General features: G+C 40.3%; 1 protein-coding gene across 4 annotated transcripts in view; it reads left to right on the forward strand.

Moving 5' to 3' along the window:
• Nucleotides 1-27,594, forward strand: part of OLFM2 (olfactomedin 2) — a 259,829-nt gene that overhangs the window by 97,690 nt on the left and 134,545 nt on the right. Inside the window, exon 2 of one of the 4 annotated variants that reach the window (XM_087925521.1) lies at nucleotides 22,254-22,363. The exons of the other annotated variants lie outside the window; for them this stretch is intronic. The gene's annotated coding sequence lies outside the window, so the exon portion shown is untranslated. The remainder of the gene's footprint in view (nucleotides 1-22,253; nucleotides 22,364-27,594) is intronic. 4 annotated transcript variants of the gene reach the window in all.

The raw sequence follows: 27,594 nt of genomic DNA on the forward strand, positions 1-27,594 counted from the left end.
ATGAGTTATGGAATCTCAGCCCAGGTTCCAGAGGGTGTTATCTCTATAGCTCAATCCATGATCTGGATGAACATCAGTGTTCTTTTTTTTAATTTTGTGTTCTTGCCCCTGACAGGAGTTGGTGGCTCTGAGTAATAAATCGATGGCAAATGGAGCTCTCAGTCTAAGGGGGAAAAAAATGACAGGATAATTTTTGTTGTTGTAACCACTCATTGAAACTGCCTGTCTTCCTTTTCCCCACATTCACACTGAACAGTTCAATATTTCAAAGGAACCCAAAGGATATTTTCCCTGTTGCGTGGAGACAAGAAAGTGTACAATCCAAAAAGCAGGTCTTTCAATCTTTACTAAAGCTACAAGATAAAGCAGCCCTCATAGATGCAGCTTGGGAATTGTATACATATTGTGTCTACTAGAAATCTCAGTTCAGCCCTCACGCTCTTCTCCTGAGAGATTCAGCGGACTGGGAACTTGCCAATTCAGGCAGTCTGTTTCTCCATAAACAGTCACAGCTTAGTGGGGGTTTCACTCTTAAAACAACCATTGCCTGATACATTTGCTAAAAATGAATACAATAAAAGCAGTTGTGCATCAGATTATTTATCATCTTAACATCTATAGCAACAAAACTGATCACTGTTTCTGTTTTTCCAAAGCCTAACTAAAGAGATCTTTCCCAGTGTTTTAAATATTCAAATGGAAGAAACGTGAAGAACTTCCCTGTCTACCAGCTTCTCATCCCGAGTTCCCATTTGTTAAGCATAGTTTGAATGGAGGCGAATGGTCCATAAGATCACCCTCTCACAGCTGGTGCTTTTCAAATGTATTAAAATGAAACTGTAAACATTCCCAGCAAGCATCATTCAAAACCGAACTAGTTAAGAAGTCTGAAAGTTTTGCTACATCTGGTGGGGAGGGGGACATCAAAAGTGGTCTAGGAACCTATCACTGAGGAAACAAAACTACTAATGAAATGAATGTTCTCTGAAAGTATCAGTTTGATAGCAAGAGGTATAGCAGTAAAGTAGGTGTGGAGGTAGTTTGAAAAGGAAAAATGTTGGTCGGTGGCCTTAAAATTTGAGGTGAAACAACAGTTACATAATGGAGGCTGAATATCCTCCCCTCCTATCTATTCCTGCAGTTGTTTGGGGAACAAAGTACAGTAGCTTTTTATTTCAGTCAGAGATATACATATGTGAATAGATATACAAAGGCTCTTAATTTTTTGTTCTGCAACACAGTCTATTCTCCTCCATGCTATTGCGAGAGCCCAGGATGGGTATGACTCCTCCTGATGACATCATCAAGCTGGGTCCGTCTAGTATAAAAGTAGCAGTCTGTGGGAGAAACCCCCCAGCTTTGACTCAGCTTCTTTCGATGACCATAAGCTGGTGTCTCTGAAAGCAGTTTAGTTAGCAGCAAAAGCGAAAGCTATCTTCATCATTGGCATAGCTCCTGGGGAACCAGTGCAGCTGTGCCTTCAGGAGAGTGGGGCTTCACTCTCCTGCAACGCCGAGGATTCGACGTTTCTTCATCCAAGGGAGACTGTAAATAGGGAGCAACCCTTGATCCTCCCCCACAGTCTTCCCTCAGCGATTTTGGCTTCCACAATTGTAAAGATCGCATTGGTGATAACAGCACCTCTCAGCTGATCGTTAAAACCACAGTTTTCACTTTATAGCTGATTTCGCCGTTCGGAGCCGTTTACAGCCTAAGGAGCGATTTAACTCCTGCGTAGCCTGTAGCTCTTGCGAGCGGCCAATTTGGAGGTTGCTTCTTCAACCACACATGGCGAGCGGCCATTTTGAAAGCTTCTTCTAAAGAAAGTAACGAGCAGCCATTTTAGGTGTCATCATCCCCCAAAGGCCAACTTCTACCATTCGTAACTCCTATTCAGGCTACTACATAAACAACACATAGTGAGGATTGTTTCCAGCACCTTTGTGTCTGTTTATGCATACTACGGATCAAGACAAGGTCTACACTGAGCCTTCAAGCCTGATCTCTCAAGGCCCCCAAGCTGGCAAAAGAAAGAGAAAGAGACAATGCTCCCAGACTGTTCAAAGAGAGGTGGCAGCCAAGATTAGGGCTAAAGCTTTGGGTCCTAAGAAAACATCCCAGGCCGAATTAAAGACAGAGAAACGAAGGCATGCAGCCTTAGAAAGGCAGTTCAACAAAACTATTGAACAAATGAGGTGTCAACTACAACAGGCTTCCCAACCAGCCAATCCTCTAGTTGTTCAGCCAGCTACTTCTAGGGAGAGGGAAGATACCTCAGCTCCTCTTAGCCACCTCCAGTCCTGGTCCCCAGAGCGACCTGAAATCCAAGCAGGACCTCAAGACTTGAGCAGGTCAGGTCCCAACTTCACCCAGACTCCTTGGGATCTTTCTTCTTCACCCATGGCCGAAAGCAGCTCTCGATTAAGACCAGAGGCCACTTTTACTCCAACAGCAGCAGGTCTTCGCCCCCCAGATCCTCCATCGAGTGGCAGATCTTCTGACATCAACGAAGTAGTCTCCTTAGCCATCAGACAGGGTCTGGAAGAAGGGCTTCAACACATCTTCAGGCCTTCAGACAGACCATAGCCTTCCTTCCTGGCTTTTCCTCTAGCGCAGATTCCCCAAAGGGGACTACTTCACCATGTAGAACAAAGAGCCCATTTTACCTATGCGGAAGGAGTGGACCTCACTCAGAGAGAGTATGAGGAATCATCTGAGTGCAGCCCCTCCCCTGATTCTGATCTGGAAGAGGAAGAAATCTGGGACCCCAACCTCTTGGAGGAAGATCTGAGGCCTGATCCACCTCTTTCAGCTCCTGTATTCAAATCTGCTTTATTCAAACCTCTCCTACACAAGGCACTGGTAACAGCCCAGTTGTCAGTGGAGGAAATTGCCCCTGAGCCTCAAGTGGTACAATCGGGGCATGGGGATTCCCTCTTCTCCAAACCCATTGTTCATGTGGAGGTCCTTCCTTCCCCCATCATCTTTCTTGACTTAGTCAAGGAACAATTTGCCTTCCCCACTGGAGGCCCCCGCTCATCGTCCCAAGATAGGCAGTTCTACAACGTGGGCCCTTCCTTAGCTATGGCTCTGGCAGTTTCCCCAGTAGATACCCCAGTTGTGGCCTCCTTCTCCTCAAGCACTCCACCTGAGCCTGAGGATGTACTAAAGGCAGAGGACAAATGCTTCGAACAAACACTGAAGCATAACATCAAGCCTCGGCTTGGGCCATTCAGGCCTCGACTGCTGCATCATTTTTTACAAGGTCTTCCATCCGCTGGCTATGCCAAAGTCAAGGCCGCATACCACCATCAGACTGTAGGTCACATCAAGACCTCAATAAGATCATAGCAGCAGCAGAGTTCTTGGCGGACACCACCCTCAATGCCACCAAGTTCTCTTCCAGGGCCATGGCATCATCAGTGGCAGCTAGGGAGACTGCTATGGCTACGAAATTGGCAAGCAGAGCCTCAATGTACGTGGAAACTAGCTTCTGCCCCATGTACCAGTGAAAAGATGTTTGGAGATGCCCTTGACCCATTTGTTGTTGAAACAAAAGACAAAAGGAAAGTCCTTTCATTAACAGGAAAGAGGGCAGACTTCTACCCTACCCCATTCAGGCCCGAAAACACTTCTCACTTCTCCAGACCTCAGAGAGCGTATTCTCAGCGTCAAGATCAACACCATGAGGCTACCAGCGGATAACAAGCTGCGGGTAAACGGCCCTTCTGTCGCTCTAAATAATCTCTTGTTCTCCCCTCCCATTGGAGGTCGTTTGGCCTCCTTTGCTTCCAGATGGGAGGAGTCAACGACAGATGCCTGGGTATTCCCAATACAGTAAGGTCAGGGTTACAATTAGAATTTCTCTCACCATCCCCAGAAAAATGTCTACTCTGCCCCATTTCCCAGGACAGTTCACGAAGGGCACTTATGGAATCAGCCATTAGTCACCAGGTCAATATAAGGGCCATTCATCCAGTCCCTGAATTACAATGTGGACATGGGCTTTATTCTCGGCTTTTTGTGGTCCCTAAGGCCTCGGTGAGGGTGGCGAGCCATTCTTGACCTAAAATTTCTGAATGAGTTTATATCATATAGGCGCTTCAAAATGGAGACTCTGCATTCTGTTCTGGAGAGCATTTGGGAGGGCAATCTCTCTTCCATTGATTTCACAGAGGCTTACCTCCACATTCCCATCTGGCCTCATCATCGCCAGTTTTTCAGTTTCTGTTACCAGAATTCCCACTTCCAGTATCGGGCCCTTCCTTTCCGGCTCTCGTCTGCCCCAAGAGTCTTCACAAAGCTACTGGCAGCATTGGTGGCTTCGCTCCAGTCTGTTCCAGTGAGGATCCAATGCTACTTGGATGACATCTTGGTCTTGTCGTCCTCCACCCACTCTGCCCATCAAAATCTTCAAACCACTCTCCATTGCCTCCAGTACCACGGTTTTTTCCATCAACTCCAAGAAAAGCCATCTCTTCCCAACAACCAGATTGCTCCATCTGGGAGCCATCATTGACACAACTTTGTGCCAAGTTTTTCTGTTTCCAGCCCAAGGGCAGAGCTTTATCGGGATCATTCAACAGGTTCAACATCAACACACTGTCTCCCTGTCACTGTTGTCCAAACTTTTGGGCAAAATGATCTCATGCATAGGCATCGTTCCATGGGCATGGCTATACTCACAGGCTCTACAATGGTTCCTGCTCCCCTTTCAATGAACAGGAACCAGCCACACATCTGCCAAGGTCCTGCTCTCTCCAGAGGTCTGCCGTTCCTTCAAGTGGTGGCTTTCCCCAGCCCTTTCAAAGGGTCTCCCATTCAAGGAACCCGACAGACTGATCATCACCACCGATGCAAGTCTCCTGGGTTGGAGAGCCCACACGGAGGGTCTCATGGCTCAAGGGATCTGGTCCCAGTTAGACAGGACTGGGGCATAAACTGGCTAGAACTCAGAGCCATTTATCTAGCCCTGAAACATTTCAGGGACAGGATAGTGGGGTCCCTTGTGCTAGCATTGACAGACAACATGGCTGCAAAGGCCCATGTCAACAGCAGGGGGGCACAAGGTCCAGGGCCCTCATGAGGGAAGCTGAAAGGTTGGAGAGGTGGGCAGAGAGACATCTGCTGTCTATCACAGCAGACCACATCTCGGGAGTCGACAACTCTCAGGCCGGTTGGCTGAGCAGCTCAGTCGACCATGCAGAATGGTCCCTTCCTCAGTCCATTTTCAAGGATCTCTCCCTCAGGTTCAGGACCCCAGAGGTAGACCTCTTCGTCTCTCCCCAAAACGCTCAAGTAAACAGATTTTTCACCAGGTTTCCTCGTCAGGAAGTGGAGGGGACCAATGCACTTTGCAGCAATGGCCCACCAGTCTCCTCTATGCCTTTCCCCCTCTTCCCATCATTCCGGCAGTCATTCAGAAGATGTTGGAGAAATGGGCAGAGCTGATTCTCCTAGCCTCCCATTGGCCCAGGAGACCCTGGTTTGCAGATCTGGTGAACCTGTCTGTAGCCACTCCCTGGAGGGTTCCAGACCACATGATCTCACTACATCAGGGGAAACTGCTCCACCCAGATCCCCAGTGGCTTCCAATCTCCGCCCTCCTGTGGTTCACAGGTTTCCATCCTGGGACCTTCACAAGGTTCTCCAGGCCTTAACAGAACCTCCCTTTGAACCCCTCAGAAAGGTGTCCCTTCAATTCTTGACCTTCAAGGTGGTTTTCATAATAGCCATCACTTCAGCTAGAAGGGTGTCAGAGTTGGCTGCTCTATCTATATGGCAGGACCTCTGCACTTTTCACAACAATAGAGTTGTTCTTCGTTTAGACCCTACCTTTGTACCCAAAATAAATTCTGCATTCCACAGATCCCAAGACATAGTGGTTCCTGATTTTTGTTCCCGTCCACACCACGCCTTAGAGCGCAAGTGGCACACCTTAGATGTTAGAAGGGCTCTTAGAATTTATATCAAACACACTTCAACATTTAGGAAGGCAGAGGCTATGTTTGTATCCTTTTCTCCTTCCCACTGGGGGAACAAGGCCTCTCCTGCCACCTTAAGCAGGTGGAGCAGGGCTTGCATCGCACAGGCCTACAAAGCCAAAGCTCTGCCAGTACCACACGGCTTGACAGCACACTCCACTAGAAATGCTGCAACTTCGGCTGCCTGGGCCACCCAGGCACCCCTAGAGGAGATTTGCAGAGCAGCTACATGGACATCCCCGTCTCCGTTCATCAGACACTACCGCCTGGATTCCTATGCCTCCACAAGCGCGGCTTTTGGCAGACGAGTTCTTTAGTGAGTGGTGCCTACTTTGGAGTGAGGGACCGGACGAGTACCCTCCCGAGGACATGAAGGCTTTGGTATGCCCCATCCTGGGCTCTTGCAGCAGCATGGAGGAAAATGGGCATTGGTAAATTTACCCGAGAGCAACCCTTCTATCTATGTTGCTGGAGAGACCAGCCCCTCCCTTGTTGCATCTGGATTGTAGTGAGATATGTTATGGTTCACGATTCTGTTTTGGCTTTCAGAGACACTGAAGTCTGTCAAGTATCTTCGCCAAAGCTGGGGGGGTTTCTTCCACAGGCTGCTACTTTTATACTAGATGGACCCTGCTTGATGATGTCATCAGGAGGAGTCATGCCCATCCTGTGCTCTCTAGCAACATAGATAGAAAGGGTGTTCTCAGGTAAATTTACCAATGCCCATTTTTGTGTTAAGGCTTCATTCTTGTCTGCAATAAAGTTTCTAATTTTGGTGAGTCATGTCTGTGAATTTTCCAAATGAGAGATTAAGAATCAGGAGAGATGTGATTCACTGATGAGTCTGGTGTGAAGCCTACGACCAAATAGGATCTATCTTTCTTTCTTTCTTTCTTTCTTTCTTTCTTTCTTTCTTTCTTTCTTTCTTTCTTTCTTTCTTTCTTTCTTTCTTTCTTTCTTTCTTTCCCACTTACAAATTATCTGTTTCTTTCATATTTTTAGACTGCCCATCTCCCTCAAGTTGCAAAGGCAATTTACTTTGTTATTCTTGTTGTATGGGGCCTGAGTAGACGCTTTCAAAGAAAATCGGGGCTTAAATTACCCATTATTTTTATTTTCTAAAAATTTGGGAGCCTAAATAGGATTTCGTGACATTCTTGGAAATGAAAATCAAGCCAGCCTTTGCAGCACTTGAGCTTTCCATTTCATTGTTGTTATTTACAGAATGTATCATTCATCATATGATCTGCTTGGGTTCTCGTAATACCTCTGCCAAAATACAATTAATTTAAAAGATATGCTGGCTATTTAATTAGAGTAATTCTTCCTTGCATTGGCTGAGTCTCCACTAGAAATCTAGGAGTCTCCACTAGAAATCTAGTGAAGTCCCTATCTTGGTGGCCATGTTGTGTTAAAAAAACATTGGTGGTGGTATAATGAATGAGGGAAGAGAATTTTGGCATCCAAAAATGTTTGCATTGCCCTCTATCAGCTGGAATTAAGGAACTTCCACTGTGTGTGAGCAACATGCATAATAACAAAATAGAATGACATGTTTATAGTTGTTTTGTTTCTTTTTTGGGAGGAAGGGAGGGATAAATTTTATTGATTTCTTTACATGAAAGACAGAAACATGAATAAAGGTAAAATGAAGTTAAGAAAAAAGATGAATGAAGAAGCACAGACAAGAAAAAAAGAAAATTAAAAACAGGTTCAGATCTTTTTTTAATAGTTAAAGACTTACTTTCTCTTCTTTCTCCCCATATCCCATACTTAACACTTCTTAATTAACAAAATCAAAAATACCTGCTTCATTTAAAAACTATTTTTAGCAAAAAGTCCACAAAATCTTGTGTACTTTTATTAAACAGGACAATCCAAAAGATAAAAACTAAAAGATATATACAAACTAGAAAAAGAAAAATAGAAAGTGCAGAAAAGAAAAGAAAATAGAACGATAGAAAGAAAAAATAAAAAGGAAGTAAAGAAAAAGGAAATGTAAATGTAAATATGAATGATTTCCTCCTTTCATCACAAGTATAAGTATTGTTTTGTGGAAAAAATACTATGCATTTGTGGATCACTAATCATTGAAGACATTAGACCTATTATTTTTGGCTGTAAACTCTACTCTACAGAAGGTGCTGCTTATTTAGATTCTAATTTAAAAGCTAAAAATGACTGAGCACCCAGAAGAAACTATCTCAATTTTTGCAGGAAACGAACCTGCATATCACTACTATGACTGCATTCTTTATTTGAAAAGTCATTTTGAAGAAAACAGAATATTTAGATCAGATTGTGGGTTAACAGAGAGTGACTTACTTACTATGTTCATGTTCTATTGTTTTCTTCATATTTACTTGAATATTTATATTAGTTTTATATTTTTATGTAGTCGGATGACTAAATCAACACAGCAAATATAAACAATTTTAGTATCTTTGCTAATCATCTCTTAAAAAACAACAAATGATCTCTTCTTCTCATATCTTATCTCTTACCTATAAACAAAGCTTTAAAGCCTTGTTCAGTCCTAGTCAGTAAAAGTCCACAAGGTGATTACAATCTTACATGAAAGTAATTATTATTTACCCTGATCAAGCAAATCTAATTTGTATTATTTTCCTGGTAGACAGTCTTTTGATAAATGTGTCTTTGGACAAAATTAACTTGGTATTGAATTAGTAGTATTGAACAGTTATTTTGGTTGCATTGTCTTGGTAATTCTCTGATTATCTGGAATTTTAAACTTATGACTGATGTAGGGTACTGCCACTTAAAGAAATACAAGCTGATTGGTTGCCTTTTTCTTATTACTGTCTCTCAACAAGGACTCTCTTAATTTAGAATTGAGCATTAAGTGGTTTTAATTTACAATAGCACCACTCCTGAAGGGGAGCCACCCAGAGTTGGTTGGAAGATGTGTAGTTGTATAAATGGTTCAAATAAACAAATAATTAAATAAATATCACCAGATCCAAAGAATTTCCAAACATGAAGAAATGGAAAACAAAAATAGTGGAAGCCCACAAAAAGATATGTTTAAGTCTGGAATGGGACAACTCACCACAGGACAACTCACTACAGCCAACTCTCTGTGACCAACTCACCATGGGATAATTTAACAATTCAATTCAATTGTTTAAAATAAATTAAAAATATCCTAATTTTTGTCATTCATATTTCATTTTGTCCCTCCTTTGGCATCCTTTCTTTAATGATTCTGTTCCACTGTTCGACTTGTCCTATGGTGAGTTGGCCACATCGACATTGGCCACAGCAAGTTGGCTGTGGTGAGTTGGTAGTAGTGAGTATTTTCTCTTCTACAATATTTTGTTGCAGATCTCCTTATAAAATCTAAAACTTGATATCAGTGACTTTTGAGTTTATGGAAGTAGCATTATGGCATTGCAAGGAGACTTGGGGGCAAACTGGAGCATATATTTAAATCTTAGAATGCCAAGACACCTCTGAACAGTTCTGTGAAATATAGGTAGTTCCCAATTTATGACTGGTTGCTTAGCAAAGTTACGACTGATTTGAAAAAGGGGACTTACAATCTAGATTTGAAGTTCCAATTTCAGGTCCCCTTCATAATGATCATCTGACTGAACTTTGGGCACTCAGCAACATAGCTGCATTTACGGTCATTTGTAATGTCTCCTGGACACATAATAGTGTTCTATTATGCACTTCCAGATTTTAGCAAAACAGCTCCCATAGAGAACCATTGATTTGTTTAATAACATTTTTTGAGCATCATATTTATTTAACAATTTCCGCAAAATAGTATGTAAAATTGAGTCAGTCAGAGTCGTGTGATGACAGTTACAATATACAATTGTAATGGGCAGACTCCATTATGGTCATATGTCAAGAATTACCTATTTACCAATGAAGGCTTTGACCATCAGTGGTGATAAGCTTCCAGGCTAATTGGCTATATTCTAGTTATTTGGTCTCTTGACATTTTGCCAGCAACTGTGGCTGGCATCTTCAGGGGTGAGTATGATCTGCTCTGTAAAGCATCTTTTGGTAGTTCATAGGCAACTGAATAGGAAATGACTGAGTTCTCAGGTTTGTAACCAAACTAATTTCTAATTGGACCACAAAGTTGGAATTCTTGAAAACCAGTTTCTGATTGGTTCTTCATCCAGGTGAATTTACAATTGGTTGAATTTGAATATGTTCCAAAGCCTCCAAGAAAATTCTTTTTCTCTTCTTACTTTCTATTTTCTGTAACCAAATGGCTGTGTGCACTGATATGGAATGTGAATGGCAGCTCCGTAGATAATGAGTTATTTGCTCAAGACATCTGGCAAAGAACTCTTGCCTGTGTTCCTGTAGTTTACTTAGCTCATCTGCTTCCTGATGGGATTCTTCCTGACAACTTCCAAGCATCTGAAGATGGTTCTGAACTCATTAATCCCATAGCCCAGAATCTTTCTGAAACTGGTAACCACTTTCCACCCATCATACAGCAGTTCTGTGGTTTCAGATCCATTCTGAGCATGTTTATCATGAAACCCTATACATGATCTCAAAAGTAGGGCAGAGCAGACCTTGGTTTAATAAAGGCTGAACAATATCACCTCAAAACTGCTTCACGAAGCAAGACATCCTCTTGTTTCTAAAAAGTGACTAGATTCTTCATGTAGTATGTCTACTGCAGGGGTCAGGGAACTTTTTACCTCTTACCCCCAAAAAATTTATAAACGCAGACGTTACCCCTCCCGGCCTCTCCCCTCCCGGCCACCTCAGGCTGCTGACACATAATTTGGAGGTCGAGGCGGGAGGAGGTGCCCTCCCCGCGGCTGGGAAGAAGGCGGGATAGCTCGCTCCAGGGAATGAAATGTCACCAGGCTTCCCGAGGGCTTCTGGGAATTTTCTCGGGGCCAAGGCGGCAGTTGCAGGTGCCTCTTCGCTTCCTGTGTGCCTGGCAGTGATGAGAGGCTTCGGGGAGGGGCCGGGCTGGCTGGCTAGTTGGCAGGCAGGCAGGGCCTGGGGCGAGGAAGCGGGAAGGGAGGATGATATTTGGGAGCCACGGTGACACAAACTGCGCGCATGAAAGCGTGCGGTCATCGCAGCGGGGAAGCACCACTGGTCTACTGAGTCCTCTTTTGATGAAGGGGATGCCTGATTAAATATTGTTTAAGACAGAGGGGAGAAATGCTCAAAACAAGGTTGTTTTTGTAAGGATCCATTATCCAACTCTTATGGATCAGAGCAGACAGTCACAGGTTATAATTGATAGTTTTTTTTCCTTTGTTCCTTTTTTCTTATCTTGCCATCCTAAAACACACAGGGGTGAAGCAGGATATGATTCTTTCATACCTAAAAGAGAAGATGATGATATCTTGGTTTTTAAACTTTGAGCCTATCACTGGATAATTTCCCAGCCAATCTCTAATGAGGCAAGATGGTATTTCAGCTTTAGTGTTAAGAGAGATTTTAAAAATATATTTCAATATAGCTTCAAGACTGGGAGTTGGAGAATACCTGGCTCTCCTTAATAGATTATTACATGCTGGAAATAGGCAGAGGGCATGAGTCTTTGTTATTTATGCTGGACTTCATTGCCTTTGGCCATAATAGCTTTCTGGCATGACTGTTTTGTGTGAGATTTGGAGGAACATTTTAATTTTGGCTTAGTGTGCTATTTTAAACCTCACCTTTGCAGTTCATGATTTCAATTTCATATGTTGTTCAAATGCAGAGAATTGTTGTTCATTTTATAAAACATGACATTTGCCTATCCTTGCATTCCAGAAAGCCATTAAAACCTGGCTTTTCCTTCAGGATGGAAAATGTGCCCAGCATTTTGGGGTGTGTGTTTTACTTGAGAAGTTAACATCATGTCACTGGTAATGTGCTAGAGTCTTAATCTTTCATTTTATTATCTGTTTATTAGCTGCCATGGGTAGCAAACAAAATATAGGTGTCCATACATTTTTCAAATAAATAAATAGGCTGGTTAAATAATTGGTGGATAGGTGAGTCTAGCTAGTATTGATGCATGATGTAGACAAAACAGACATATGTATGATTAGTGGAAAATAAACTAAAGATCTGCTTCTCTTGAATATTCACGTCTACAATTCTGGATTCAGCTGTAAAATTAAATATCCAAGGTTTGGACATAGTCAGAATGGCATTTGCATAGCTAATATTGATGTGCCACTATGCCTTCTTCTGAATATCTTAGATTTGGCCTGTTTTGTTTGCATCCTATTTGGACAATGGATTGTGGACCTGTCTTTTTTTAAAAAAAATACCAGAACCCTTTGGTTTAGAGTGCTGCTGCCAATCAATGGAGTTAGAGCTTGTTCCAGAGCAAGGATCTCCAAGCTTGGCAATTTAAAGACTTGTGGACTTCAACTCCCAGAATTACCCAGCCAGCATGGTTGGCTGAGGACTTCTGGGGGTTGAAGTCCACAGTCTTCGAGTTGCCAAGTTTGGAGACTCCTATTCTACAGAGAGTGAGACTGCTGCATCACCTGAGTGTTCACCTGAGATCAATCTGTCACCTGAAGTGGTTCAAAACATTAGCTATGACATGGCCAGGACTAAGCTCTTTGAAAGACCATATTCTCTCATAGGATCCTTCTCTGAATTTTAATTTAGAAGAAGAGGTCCCCCCCACCAAATGTCTCTTCATCACTGAAAGCACAGAGAGAACCTTCTTAACGGTTTCTCCCAAGCTCTGGAACTCCCTATCAAGAGAAGCAAAGACACTGTCACAGATTTTTAACCCTTAAACAGACTTGGAAATTGCTGAAATATGTTTCAGCAGGTGGTTGCTATTTATTTCTTGTTTGCATTGAAGGGAGTTTGGGCTTTTATTTGACTCTGCTCCAATTTCTTGGTTTGCATTTGACTTTATGGTGATGTGAAAAGTGGAAAGATGGGACAGTAACTTAAGAATGAGTAAATAACATGCTGCTGCTCTCCTGTGACCATTCTCTAGTAACTAGTATTCATTGTTCTAGTGCTTCTGACTTGGGAGGTTTATGAGCCATAAAACTGTTCTGCTTCTTTTAAAATATATTCTACACAAGTAGCCATCATTGCATCACATGCCGGCTAATAAATTAATGGCTAGTGAAATTCAGGCTCCTAGATTGAAAATTGCCTGTAAGATGATCTTGTATATTTAATGCTTCAATTGATATTTGAACCAGACTCTGATCATAAGCATGTACTGTATACGGTATAGTACATAGATTGTACATACACTAATAGTGGTGGGGAGCAAAATGCTCACATTTTCCAAAATTTGATTTCATAATATAATTAGCTTTGAGGGTTAAAGAATTCTATTTGCAAGCCTCTGGTAAATAAAAATAGTAGCAATTATATCAGGTCCAAACTTCTTTTATGTCTTGCCCTTTAAGGGCTTCCTTTCTCAGTTTTCAATTGACTTCACTTGGAAATATTTGGCATCTCTGTCTGGGGAAGAGGGAAATTGGGCATTAAGCTGAAAGAATTGGATTGATTTTCTCCTCCATTGTTAAACAAGGAAATGTTACAGAGGAAATGTGCCCTATTTTAAGGGAACATGGATTAAATAAACCCTGTAAGAGACAAGAAGAGAAAAGAAGAGAAAGGGGAATTGCCAGGCTTGTGATAGTGCTGCATCTATAAATGCACCGTGGAGGAAAATATCTCTCTCAGATTGAATCACTATGATGTTGTGGAATGTTTATGAACATTACAACTATTGAGAGCAGTGTGTGTGCGTGTGTGTGCGTGTGTGTGTGTGTACAGAGAATAGAATAGAACAGAACAGACACAGAACAGAACAGAATATTAGAATGGAATGGAACAGAACATAATGCAATGGAATGGAACAGAATGGAACAGAATAAAATAGAATATTGGAATGGAGTGGAATGGAACAGAACAGAACAGAACAACAGGACAGAACAGAACAGAACAGAACAGAATAGAGGAATGGAGTGGAATATAGCAATGAAATATAGGAATGGAATGGAATAGAAAATTGAAATGCAATGGAACAAAATAGAATGAATGGAATAGAACAGCGCAGAATAGAATATTGGATTGGATTGGATTGGATTGGATTGGATTGGAATGGAATGGAATAGAATAGAATAGAATAGAATAGAATAGAATAGAATAGAATAATCTGTGGTTCAATGGAGCCTTCAACCAAGCTTAACAAAAACAGAAGTAGCCACATTCCACCTCAACAATAGGTATACAAATTACCAGACTTCAGTGAAGTTCCAGAACCATATTTTACAATGTAATACCTCCCCAAAGTACCTGGGGGCAACACTGGACAGATCACTAACCTTCCAGCAATACCTGGGGAAAATAGCTGTAAAATCGGAAAGCCACAGCAATGTACTGAACAGACTGGCTGGAACATCCTGGGGTGCTGATGCTAACATTCTATGAACAACCTTGACTTTGGTTTATCTCACAACTGAATATTGTGCCAGTGTGTGGCTTAATAGATATCCACACCCAAATGGTCAATGTCCAATTCGGCCAGGCAATGTGTATCATCTCTGGTATGTTATATCCCATTCCTGTGCACTGATTACCAGTACTTAGCAATATCATACTGCCCAGCAATATCATACTGCCCTATAGATAACAAGCTCTCATTTGGCTATGGTCAAGAATGAACAATAAGGCCCTCTCTATTCACCAAGGCAATGTGCAGCCCATCACAAGGTTGAAATCCCATAGGAAAACAGCTATTCACTTAACATCTACCCAGTTTAAACCTGAGAATGCTTGGAGAGAGGAATGGTTGAAGGTACTTTTTTGTGGACCATTAGTGATTCCACTACTAAATCACTTGGTTTTGACCTGCCTCATTTTGCTGGTCAAAACTGAACAGAATTAAGGATGATACTGGAAGGCATGCTACTGCCCTTTATTGGGGCGAAGGAAAGATGCCCCTTGTTGTGATTGTGGTGCTGATATGCAAACTATTAAACAAATCGTGCAAGATTGCCAATGATGTGCATTCTCTGATTCCTAGAAGTTCTACAAGAAGCAACATCAGAGGCGTTCACATGGATAGCTGAATTGGATGTCCAGTTATGAGGCCACCCGTAGAAGTTTTACTTATAATTATGTGGACTGTGTATATATGTTTACTTCTTTCATGTTTTCATCATATGCTAAATAATAAATACTAATGTAGTTCGTTTTCCACAAGGGAAGCAAAAAGTGGTGGTTAGACTAGGAGTAGGATGGATAGAAGTGGCAGTGTTTGGTAAACCAAGGATAATAAAATGGAGTAAAACTTACTTCTGGCAGGTTAGGGAAACAGAGAACTAACTAGGCACTATAGAATAGGAACTTAAGGAGAGGATGCGTGCTAAACAAACGCTTCTGCAGACCCCAAATCAATGTATATATTTGTTTATTCATTGTAATGACACCCTACGTCAATCATTTTGATTCGCGGCTGTTTACACTGATAGAAAATAATTTAAAACATCCACAGTCGATACGAAAATATAACAATGATAATAAATATGGGTTCTCTTTTTTACATAAATGGCACAGAAATTCATGAGCCAGGGATATTGGATTCAGCCACTGCTGACTGGCAGTGTTTAATTGGGCAAGCCGGCTAGAGTTTATAGGAGCTGTAGGCCAAAATCTCTAAATTCGTGTAGGAATCCCACTGTCATTTAAGCCAACAGTGTCACCTCTGGCAATAGCTCACTGGAGATATTAATAGTGACCTTTATAATATGGTAGTTTTGTAACCCTTAGGACAAGACTTGACCTGTCATGCTAGACATGCAAAATATGTGCTCTGCCTTTGAGCCCTCCCTGCTTAAGATGCAGGCCCAGAAGAACTGGCAGTGAGTGAAGCAAGGAAGCACAGTGTCTCCTATGAGCCTTAAGCTGCAACTGACAAATGGGAGATCAGGCTATGCAGAATGACTGGGGATTCATTTAGTCTTTTCAAAAAGGGAAGAATCTGACATTTTTGCCTCAGTTTTAGTTTCCCCCATTCCTACTTTTTAAATTTAAATTTTCTAAATTTTTATGCCGCCCAGAGTCACCTTACAGGGGAGATGGGTGGCATAAAAATTGAACAAACAAACAAACAAACAAACAAACAAATCTGCTCTAGTACACTTCACCTACTGTGTACACTGTTACCAAAACCAGATTTTCCATGAAGAACTCTAGACTTCCTGAGGAATGCTCAAAAACATTGACATATTCTCCACTGAATATCATGCTTTTGTTTCTTACATTGGTACCAGGGTGGTCTAGTTTTTTTTTAAAAAAAAAATCTCTCCTATAATTAGCATGGCATTTTTAGTAAGCCAGGCAAAGAATAACAGCAAGAATATCCATTTCCTGCTTCATGAAAGTTGTGGGAGCCCCTCTTCCGGTTTGAAGGGCTTCGGTGACAGACAGAAATCTGCGATCGTGCACGGTTTCTGTCTGGGCTCGCCGCTGGAGCGCCCCGAGCTGGCTGGTTTCGGGGCTAAGCCACCCCGTAGAGGTGGTGAAGAAGGGGGGAGACCACCAGCAGGGTTCAGGAGAGCCACATCTCTCCTCCTCAGGTGGCCATTACTCCCTTTCCTGAAGGCGGTTGCAACAGTGGTCAGAAATGGCCACCACAAAGGAGAACTCGACCGGAAAAGAATGTGCAGGAGGAAGATAAGAAGTGAAAGTTTTGGCTGACCGGGTTAAATTGTAAAAGCAACAACTAAGGTACCCTGGAATTTAAACTTACAAAAAATAACATCACTCCCAAAGAAGAGTCGGAAGCAGCGAAGGAAAGTGAAAAAGGAAAGGATTGCCTTTTTTTTTTCTTCTCTCTCCTTCCCTATACTGACAACTAAGAGACTTAAATAAGAAATTGGAAAAATCTGCTTTGACATCAATAGGCAATTAAGCTGAAAATAAAACAAAATGCCAAAGGGATAATAAAGATTTCTGGACATTTAAAATTTTCTTTTTCATAAGCAGAAAGGGAGAGAAAAAGAATAAGGGCAGGATCTGGAAGAGGGAGGAGACTGCCTGGAATTAAAAAGAATCTACAGTAAAACTTCAACAAGACTTCTTAAAGATACATTTTAACTAAAACATTGCAACTAAATAGTAACCCCAGGAAGAGAAAGTCAAAAAAAAGAGCAAAAAAGAAACAGCTTGCGTGTATTTGGAGTATTTGGTAATCTTTGGATTCTTGGTTATTACATTTGAATGACTAAAATCAATTGGGTGGTTGTTTAAAAATTTATACAATGGCACCACTTCTGGATGAATTGAAAATGGAACTTAAAAAGTACAAAGAAGATGCACAAGAAGGGAAGGGTTCTTTTGGCTTCGTCTTTCAATTCTTAGAAATGGAGATTTGGAACTATGAGAAACAACAAGAAACGACTGCAAAACAAGAAGACTGGGACAAAGAAGAAGCCATCTTTAATGAACAAGCAATTTTATGTGGGGAAGAAAAAGAAAAGGGTAGAAAGAGAATGGAGAATTTAAGACTTAAAAAAACAACCAAAGAAAAAAAAATAATTCAAAAAATAAGTATAATACTGGAAAGCAACAGAAAAGGGGAATACAGAAGAGAGAAATAGAGGTAGAGAGACAAGGGGGTAAAAAGGGGAGAGAGAAGAGAGGGAAGAAGGAAAGGAAAAGAAGTTACAAAGGACTGGAGCAAGATATAGAGAAACAGGACCTATTTAGAGATAATGGGTGAAAATCTAACTGAAAAAGGCATTCTGTAAAGGTACATAAGATTGTATTGTTATAATAGTAATAGAAATAACTTTAGAAAATTGGAAACAATGTATGATTAAAATGAGGGATAAAATAGTTAGTGTAATTTAGTGAAATGTTTGTGAATAAAATAAGTGAATAATTAGTTAATGTTTTATAAAATATAAGTGAAGGGGGGGGGAATTAACTATGGAAAGCTTATAATTGTTCCCATAGAAGTATGATATTTAATTGAAAAGTAATGTTAAAGATGTTAAGACTTTAATGAATATTAATATTAATGATAGAATTGAATTGGAATGGAATGTTGTTTTAATTATATACATTTATATATTTTTTTCTTTTTTTAAGAATACAGTGTGTATTTTAAGAATGTACCAAGCAGAATCTGAATGGAAGTTATGTATTATATTGAATGTTACAACTTTAGGGAAAAGATATAAAGGCGTCATACTCCAATCAGTAACTACAGGAGAAATTTTGTTTAATGAGAAAAGATAATAGATAATTGAAACAGGACAGACAAAAAATATAAATACAATGATTTGAATTGAGATGAGATAATTAAAATAAAATTGAGAAAATTAAAAGAGGGGAGAAGCTATGCAGAAAATGTAAAATAGTAATAAGATATGGAATAGAATATAAAAATGAGCATGAACCTGAATTTGTGTCTGTACAAAGAAATGTAACCTAGGATAATGCTGCTTTCAAAAAAGACGTTTTATTTGTATTTTTTTTCTCTTTGTGAAAACTCAAATAAAATTTACAAAAAAAGAAAAGAAAAAGTTGTGGGAGCCCTGACGGTGGAGCCAGCAATCAAGGTAAATGCTACGGTAGTTCCTACCCTGCTGAGGTCAGAAGTCTAGAGGTTATTCCATTTGTACCTTAAAAACAGGATTGCATGAAAATGTATAAATACAGTGTGACTCTTTTGATATCATAGAAAAATAAGGCAGGTAGTCCTCGACATATGACTACATTTGAGCCCCAAATTTCTGTTGCTAAGTGAGACACTTGTTAACTGAGGTTTTTTTTACCCCATCTTGCTTGCCACTGATGTTAAGTGAATCATTGCAGTTGTTAAGTTAGTAATACTGGTTGTAAAGAGAATCTGGTTTCCCCATAGACTTCGTTTGTCAGAAGGTTACAGAAGGGGGGATCACATGACCCCGGGATACTGCAACCGTCATAAATATGAATTTTGATCACATGACCATGGGGAGATCGCAACAGTCCTAAGTGTCGGTCATGAGTTATTGTTTAATGTCATCGTAATTTTGAACAGTCACTAAATGAACTGTCACAAGTCAAAGACTACTTGTACATGGTTAATTGGACTGTATTTCTATTGCCATTATTTTCTGGTTGTTTACCTTCTGTTTTCTCAAGTCTGTGGCCTTTTCTAAGTAGTTCAAAATAGAATGTTCAGGTTTTGTTTTGCTCTTGCATTATTTATGAAAATCAATATAATTATAAATTAAAAAAGGGAGTGTTTGTGAGAGAAAAGTGGCTAGTGGCAATATACCGTTATTTAGGGACACAGTACAGCATGAATTTGCAAGAAAATGTAGATGTTCCCGAAGGAGTGAGGAGATAGGTGTTGCCTCTCTTGGTAATACAACATCTTTTGTAGCACTTAGCAGCTGCACGGGGTTGGGGGGAGGGTGTCTCTATTTTGTTCTGAATCTCACTCCGGAGTCACTAAGGGAGCCAGAGTGAGTTTGTTGCACACAGCCTTCTTCACATGCTTCAGGCTCTAAAAAACAACCGATAACGGCAATGACTTAGCTGTCTTAGTTTCGGCTTTACTATAGTTTTAATTTTTTTAAAAAAATATGTGTTATCTTTTAAGGTTTTAATATTTTAATTATTTATACACAGTTTATTGATTAGCCCACAGGCCATATCAAACGTGCAGAGTTCCAAATGCAAATTATCGCTAAAATCCAATAAAAACCATTTAAAACGAGATTGGAATAAAATACAATTTAAAACGAAAATGGGAAAAAAATACAATAGTTTAATATATAGGTAAGTAACATTTTAATTATTTTTTCCTTGTTTTATCACTTCGTAGGGGAGATAGGCAGTGCAACAATTGCATGAGAAAATAAAACAAATAATAAAATACAATAAAAAGCAAGCGCAAGGAAGTAAATCTGGTTTCCCCGTTGACTTGTCAGAAGATCACGCCGGATGATCACATGTCCCCGGGATGCTGCAACCATCATAAATGTGAGTCAATGGTCAAGCATCTGAATGAAAACCACATGACCATGGGGGTGTTGCAATGGTTGTAAGTGTGAAAAATGACCATAAGCAGTGATGAGATTCAGTCACTTTGGGAGAACCAGTTGTTAACTTTCTGAGCAGTTTGGTGAACTGGCTGGTGGAAGAAATCATTAGGACAGAGAACCGGTTGTTAAATTATTTGAATCCCACCACTGGCCATAAGTCACTTTTTTTTCAGTGCCATGGTAACTTCGAACGGTCACTAAGTGGACTGTTGTAAGTTGAGGACTACCTGTATACATAATGCAAAGAGAATTTATGATATGACAGTTCAAAATGTAAAACACTTAACAGATGCTCAGCACCTATTGCTTGTAAATGCATGCCTGTATTTTGTGATGAAACCTCTCCCCCTATGGATGGCTTAGGCCCTGGTGAGCTTTCCAGTGGCTGGGAATCAGATGATGAAAAATGAGAAGGCATACATATGTATGCTACATGTTATTTCTGCAAATAATACCAACTATCTTGGTGCAGAATTTCTTTGTGGATTGTCATCATTGGATTCCTGCCTGTTTTCTGCCATTCATTCTGCTGACTGCCACATTGTTTCTGAGGAGATAATTCTGATGGGCAATAAAGCAGGATGGTATTGTGTAGCCAACTGGTTAATCTCCTTTGTGAGACCACTCAGTTTATGGGACAAAATAGAATTGGTGTCATACATTATTAGATAATAGAAAGGACAGTGTGGTGCTGTGTATGATTTAAGAGTAACAGGCATTGAACTCCCCACATTAAACCTTTCCTGACATGCATAATTGATGGCTGTACATCAAATTAATCTTCCCTGTCAGGGCAGGAAGTGAAAAATGCCAGTCAGGTCATTTAATTTGTATTGCTTAAACAATCATTACAATGAGATATGGCTATCTCAGGTCAATGGTACAGATTAATTTTGTTGGGGTTTATGAATTGCCATTGCATAGATTTAGCCAAGCCGCCTTGAATACAAGGCAGTACACAGGCAAGGAGGTACACATCTATAGCAATAAAATAAGTTCTCATGTGGATTTTGGTTGACTGGGGCTATTGTGACACCATCAAGAAGAGAAAGCAAGACACAATTAACTTGCCAGGGCTGCTTTGACTGTGAGCTGAAAAAATTATTGCAAAGGGAATTCTTGGGCTTAGGTTTGGATGGTTCAACAAGAAGAACATGCTATATTCCCAGTAAAATTTATTTATTTATTTGTTTGCTTAATTAATTAATTAGCTGCCCCTCTTATCTCAGGGTAACTTTGGACATGGTAGTCATTAAGCAGATCATCACATACTGTGGCTGATTTTACAATCTTTTTGTAGATGTCCAGGCTGAGCCTGATGTTATTGGCTGACAATACTAACTGCTGTTACAGCTGCATGTAACCCTCCCAGCACCATATGCCAGCAATGCTATGACTGAAGGTCTATATAATAAGTCATCTAGGCCTTTATTTGGTTGAACCTCAGGATTTCTTCAGGCAAAGAGGTTAATAAGGGTTCCAATAACAATGCAATGGCCAAATTTCCTAATATAATAAAAATCAAAACTTGCTAAGTCAGTAAAATAGTGTCATTAGGGCTGGATTTTAAGGCAGGTCCTGGGCTTGTGAAGTGAACAAAAGAACCTTCATATTAAGAAGAATTGGTTTTCGATATTGTAAATATCTAAATACACACTACCAGATAAGAACATTATGCTTGGAATAAAAAAAAATAGTTACACTGTAGGAATAACACAGTCCATTTGCTGCTGGATTTCAGACTCCAGGTCTTGTGCCATGTAAAGTTCTTGACTTCTATAAATGATGTGAAGGATTTTGGCTGGAAAACCTTGGGCTGTCACAAGTTTTGAATTTGAAAATTTTGCTCTGCTCTGCCCTGATTGTTCAAAGATAAGGAATGAAATCCCTATTCACAGGATTTTGTAGCAATTCAAACTAAGCACGTCATATAATTTGTGAAAATTAGAATATTTTAGATCACTATGCAGGGAGTCTTTGCATTTTATTCCATCACTACTTATCATCAGCAAACAGTAAACAGCCAGATGTTGGTGGGCAGATTAACACATCCATGCCTGTTTATAAAACTACATATTTCTGGATAAATGTGCTTTTCTGTAGCCCATAAGGGCTTCTTCCATATTCCATATTAGTATGCTGGAGATGAAAGATCCTCTCAGTTACAGCCTCATTGTAGTTACAGCATTTCTAAACATGTAATGACAGGTCTTTCCTCCACGGGCAGATTACATGGTCTGTGTCCAACACAGAAACTAATGGAATACATCATCCTTCCTCTGCTAGAGACCTGCCACACACATCTGTCTACCATACTTTATCACTTATGTTGAACAGGTGAGTGCCAAAATAGAAAACTGTTATGGTATAACAAAGCTTGAGAAACACGGTGCTCCAATCACTTGCTATACAGGTAGTCCTTGATTTATAACAGTTCATTTAAATGACAATTCAAAGTTACAATGGCACTGAAAAAGTGCCTCATGTCCATTTTTCACACAACTGTTGCAGCATCCCCATGGTGACTTGGATCAACATTCAGATGCTTGGCAATTGACTCATATTTATGACTGTTGCAGTGTCCTGGAGTCATGTGATTGACTTCTTTGACCTACTGACAAGCAAAGTCACTTAAACAACTGCAGTGATTCACTTAAGAACTCTGGAAGGAAAGCTCATGACATGGGGCAAAAACTCACTTAACAGATGTCTCACTTAGCAACAGAAATTTGGGGTTCATTGATGATCATAAGTCGAGGACTATCTGTACATCAAAGTAGTTCCCTTGGGAATTTTTTCCAGTCTACTTTGGAGCTGGCAGCTATAAAGCCTAAGAAAATGAAGTGTACACAATGTGGTCACCTAATTATACAACTGGCACAATGTACTTTGTCAACCTGTTCTTTCAACTGGCATGCCAGGTGGAGGGTTCATCCTCTAATGGCTCAATGAAGGTACATAAATTGGCTACTAATCTGAACCTAGTGCAAACTATGTAAAGTAATCAGTGACCCAATCACTTTCTTTCATGTGTGTGTGTAAAAATATATCTGAACATATGCAAGAGAGAGAGGGAGGGAGGGAGAGAGAAGAGTCTTGTTCTTGATTTGATAGCCTACCCCCACACCACTTTTATTCAGGATGCTTGCTGATGGATTAGAAGACTTAATTATATAATGTTTATTGACACACTGGCCCTTTGTTAATGTGCAATTGGAATGGCTCAGCACACTCCGCATCCGTTCGGAAGCTCAAGTGATCAAGTAGGAAGATGGAGATGGATGGGAGACTTTTTCATGGTCAGTTGGTGTCCGGGAAAGCAGGTGCACAGGTTACCTTCTACCAAAATAGCTGACCTTATTTTCTGTGATCTTTAATATCTCTTCAATCGGCAGGGTGAAAGGGTTGAAGGACATCTTTAATTGGGCTGATCTAATAATGTTGCCTATTTTAGCAAGAGCTAAGAATCAATATCAAATATAGCCACACCAAAACTTCATAATGAAGGAAATTAAATCTGAATGAGAGGGGGGTTTTTTAGGAGCACTTTCCTCCTGTTTATCCCCCCACCCACCCATTGATGTTATTATCCATTGGTGTGATTCTTGAGGTAGAAGCAATCATGCTTTCCTCTATTGGAAAGGTAAGGTAAAAATTCCTTCATTCAGCATTCAGTGATACTATAATGAGGGCAAAAGACAACACCTCAGATCCCATATATTTATGCCTGTTTTCAGGACCCAGGGAAGCACGTTCACTGTCAGAACTAACAGTCAAAACAACTAGAACAGGATTGCAAAGCAATCTGAACTGCTTCCCTTTTGCTTCAAAATTTAGAAATTGGTTTTGGGGTTCTCTTGCCAGTATAACATTGAGGTTTTATTCAAATCAAGCACTAATGTAAATGTTCTTCTCAATAAGGCATGCTCGCGTATCTCACTGATCCCTTTTATATTACAAAAAAAGCTCAGGACAGGAAAAACTCAGTAAGCATAAGAAATTAAAGTCTAGTTATGAGACAAAAGAAAAGGAAATCTGGCTGAATCTACTCTTCACCAACTTCATTTATTATCTTTTTATAATGTTCTGCCCTTGCAAAACATCCATTCTTCCATCCCATCCTTCCATGTTTTTTATCTGTTGCATTTTGTTCTTTAAACTATTGACCTCACTTTTTCAGGATCTCAACTCCTACCAACATGATTGCCCTTGAATTCCCCCTTCTCTCAGGCCATTTACTTTCCCTCCACTATTTATGTAACAGCACAACATTAACAACACGTATCAATACATGTCTTTCATATTGACTGCCTATTTTTGTTTTTAATCCATCGATTCCATGCCCATCCACTATCTTTCCAATTTTTTTCACATATGCTTTTCAAATTTAAACCATTCCTACTTTATTCAACTTAATGTTTCTCCTGACGTACCCATTTTTCATTTAACAAAGGATGCAGAAGCCTCCTCTTAACCACAATCAGTTTTACTCCTTTTGATAAGACGTATTTCTCACAATAAATCATACTCCAAAATTTGTATGCCCTAAAATATCTCCATCTATTTTCACATCATTAGTAAATGTCCTACCAAGGCACTCAAATTCATTTTCTTGCTTAAGATTTTCACCATTTATGTGTAACTTAAAATAAAACAAAACCTAAAAACAGATTCAATCAGTATCCACTTATATGCGAGGAGAACCTTTACCTTAATCTTTCCACAAAGATGATAAGATTTGGCACTGCCCATCATGGCTGAATTGAAATTGATAGAAGTTGCTGAGATGAAGAAATTGACTTCATCCATTTAGAAACAATAAATGAATGAATGAAATGAAAATAGAAAAAAGTATAAAGAGTATCCCATATTCTTCACAGTTACTATTACAATTATATTTTAACTTTTCACTCTAATGTTGCATCATAATGCTCTTCTTTCTATAATCTATAGTCTCTAAAACATAAATCACAAGTTCATTTTTCTTTAATTTTACATAAACAGTCCATAAGGGATTTCCAGTCATCAATTAATTATATTTTTCCCTTTAATCTAAGAAGTCAATTTCTTCATCTCAGCAACTTCTGTCAATTTCATCAGCCATTCTGCCATGATGGGCAGTGCCGAATCTTTTCACCTTTGTGGAAAGATTAAGGTAAAGGTTCCCCTCGCATATAAGTGCTAGTCGTTCCCGACTCTAGGGGGTAGTGCTCATCTTAGTTTCTAAGCCAAAGAGCCAGTGCTGTCGAAAGACATTTCCATGGTCATGTGATTGGCATGACTAAACGCCAAAGGCGCATGGAATGCTGTTACTTTCCCACCAAAGTGGTTCCTATTTTTCTACTTGCATTTTTACATGCTTTCATGTAAAAATGCAGAAGCTGAGACAAGTAACGGGAGCTCACTCTGTTATCCGGTGCTAGGGATTTGAACTGCTGAACTGCCAACCTTTCTGATCGACAAGCTCAACGTCTTAGCCACTGAGCCATCAGGTCCCCCTTTGTGGAAAGATTACATTACTATTAATTTTTATCATGTATTAAGGTCCAGCAAAGGTGTCTTAAGGAGAGCACTCACCACCTTCTTCTGTGCAGTAAGCTTGGGAAAAAATTGAGCAAAATGTATACTTGAGTTTATAAATTTATGAGCACTTGAACCCAGCCGCATGACATTTCCTTGGAATCATTGACCAATAAGGAAGGACAGGAATCTAACATCTTTGCCTGCTTTCTCATTAATATTGAATCATTAGGGTTTCATTCAATTGATTCACACAAATATTCACATTCGCAAGTCAGCCTTCAATTCTATATTTTTGCAGACCATTCCATAACTCAAGCCTATTCATTTTATCATAAACTTGGAACCAGCAAATATGGGATACATTTTCTTTTTCAGGAGTTCATTCATTTCCCAACAACTTGCTTCAGAGAAGAAGTGTAAAATGTACATTTATGCCTAGCATAAAGTTGCCCTGCATTTCCCAAGTGTTGCTCCCTATTCCTTCCTATACACTTCCAATCAAAAATCTACCAAATACCTTCCCCCAAAATACTTAACAAACCACTTCTCCATAATGTTTGTGATCTTCCAATCAATAGGCATGCCTTATACACATATGAAGTCACACAACTGCTCCATGAGCAAACCATATCTTTATTTTAACATTTTCCTATTTTCTATTTTTTCCATTATCAACAACTGCAGCTGTACTATTTTTTCCACATTCAGATATCATATTCACTACCTTAGTGTTTTTCTTAGACACTAATATTTGTAGCATTTGTCTCACTTCTACTTAGTGTCCTTCCTATATATTCTAAAATGTTCCCCTTGCTACAGTTTCATCCTAAATAATTTCATCATGTTTTTTTCCTATTTCTGTTCAATCTGCTGAAGGCTGCTTGCGTAGACTTCCAAAACATTTCTTAATCAAAATGACTCTGCAGTTTCGCTTCTCTCTGTGTTCCCTGCCTCTATTAATCTTTCCTCTTCCGAGCCTTTTCTCTCTACATTTTTGCAATTAACTTTTTATCATTATATTCCTCTTACGGTATCTTTCATTATAATTTTACAGCATTCTCCAATTTTTTCTCATCCATGTTAACATTCCAATAAGCATCCTTTTTGCTACTTTCCATTAGTAAAACTGCACACATTTCTGTTGCATCCTGTAATAAAGTTATTTCTCTTGTTCCAGACATCCTTTACATTATCTTTCCTTATCTACACTTTTAAGCATCCTGTTTAGTTATATCTAATCTTTCTTATAGGACCTTTACTTTCACTTTATTCTGTCATTCTACCTTGTTTCTCCAACAATACGACTTCCCCCAATAGGAAGACCCAGCATGTTTTCTAGGCATAAAATGAAATTAAGCCCCTCCCCCCAAATTTAGACCTATTTTAAAACATGCAAAATGGGGGGAAGGGCGGGCAGACTTGCTGTTAGGAGCGCCCCACGGGCAGCAATTCCTCACTACCAGCTGCTCCTAATGGGCGATCATGGCAGAGCGCGGAGAGCTCCCTACTCCTGCCAAGCACCTTTGCAGCAGACCCAAGACCTTCAGCGCCCGCCGCTGTTGATTTCCCTTCTGCCCGTGCCGCCGCCGCGTTTGGAGCTGCCACTTCCATGTTTGGAGCGCTGCCGCTGTTTGGAGCTGTCACTTCTGCATTTGGAGCTGCCACTGTGTTTGGAGCTGCTGCTTCCACGTTTGGAGCGCTGCCACTGTTTGGAGCACTGCTGCTGTTTGGAGCTGCCGCTTCCACATTTGGAGCTGCCACCACGTTTGGAGCTGCCGCTTCCGCGTTTGGAACCCCACCGCTGTTTGGAGCACTGCAACTGTTTGGAGTTGTCATGTCCACATTTGGAGCTGCCGCTGCATTTGGAGCTGCCGCTGTTTGGAGCATCACCGCCATTTGGAGTGCCGCTGCCACTCCAAACACGGCGGCAACTCCAAGCACGGAAGTGGCAGCTCCAAACGTGGCAGCACTGCTCCAAATGGCAGCGGCACTCCAAAGACGGAAGCGGCAGCTCCAAACGTGGTGGCGGAATGGGCAGAAGGGAA

Source organism: Pseudonaja textilis, chromosome 2 (genome assembly GCF_049901715.1).
Source record: "Pseudonaja textilis isolate UNSWEBS1 chromosome 2, rPseTex1.2, whole genome shotgun sequence".
Classification (NCBI taxonomy): Eukaryota; Metazoa; Chordata; class Lepidosauria; order Squamata; family Elapidae; genus Pseudonaja; species Pseudonaja textilis.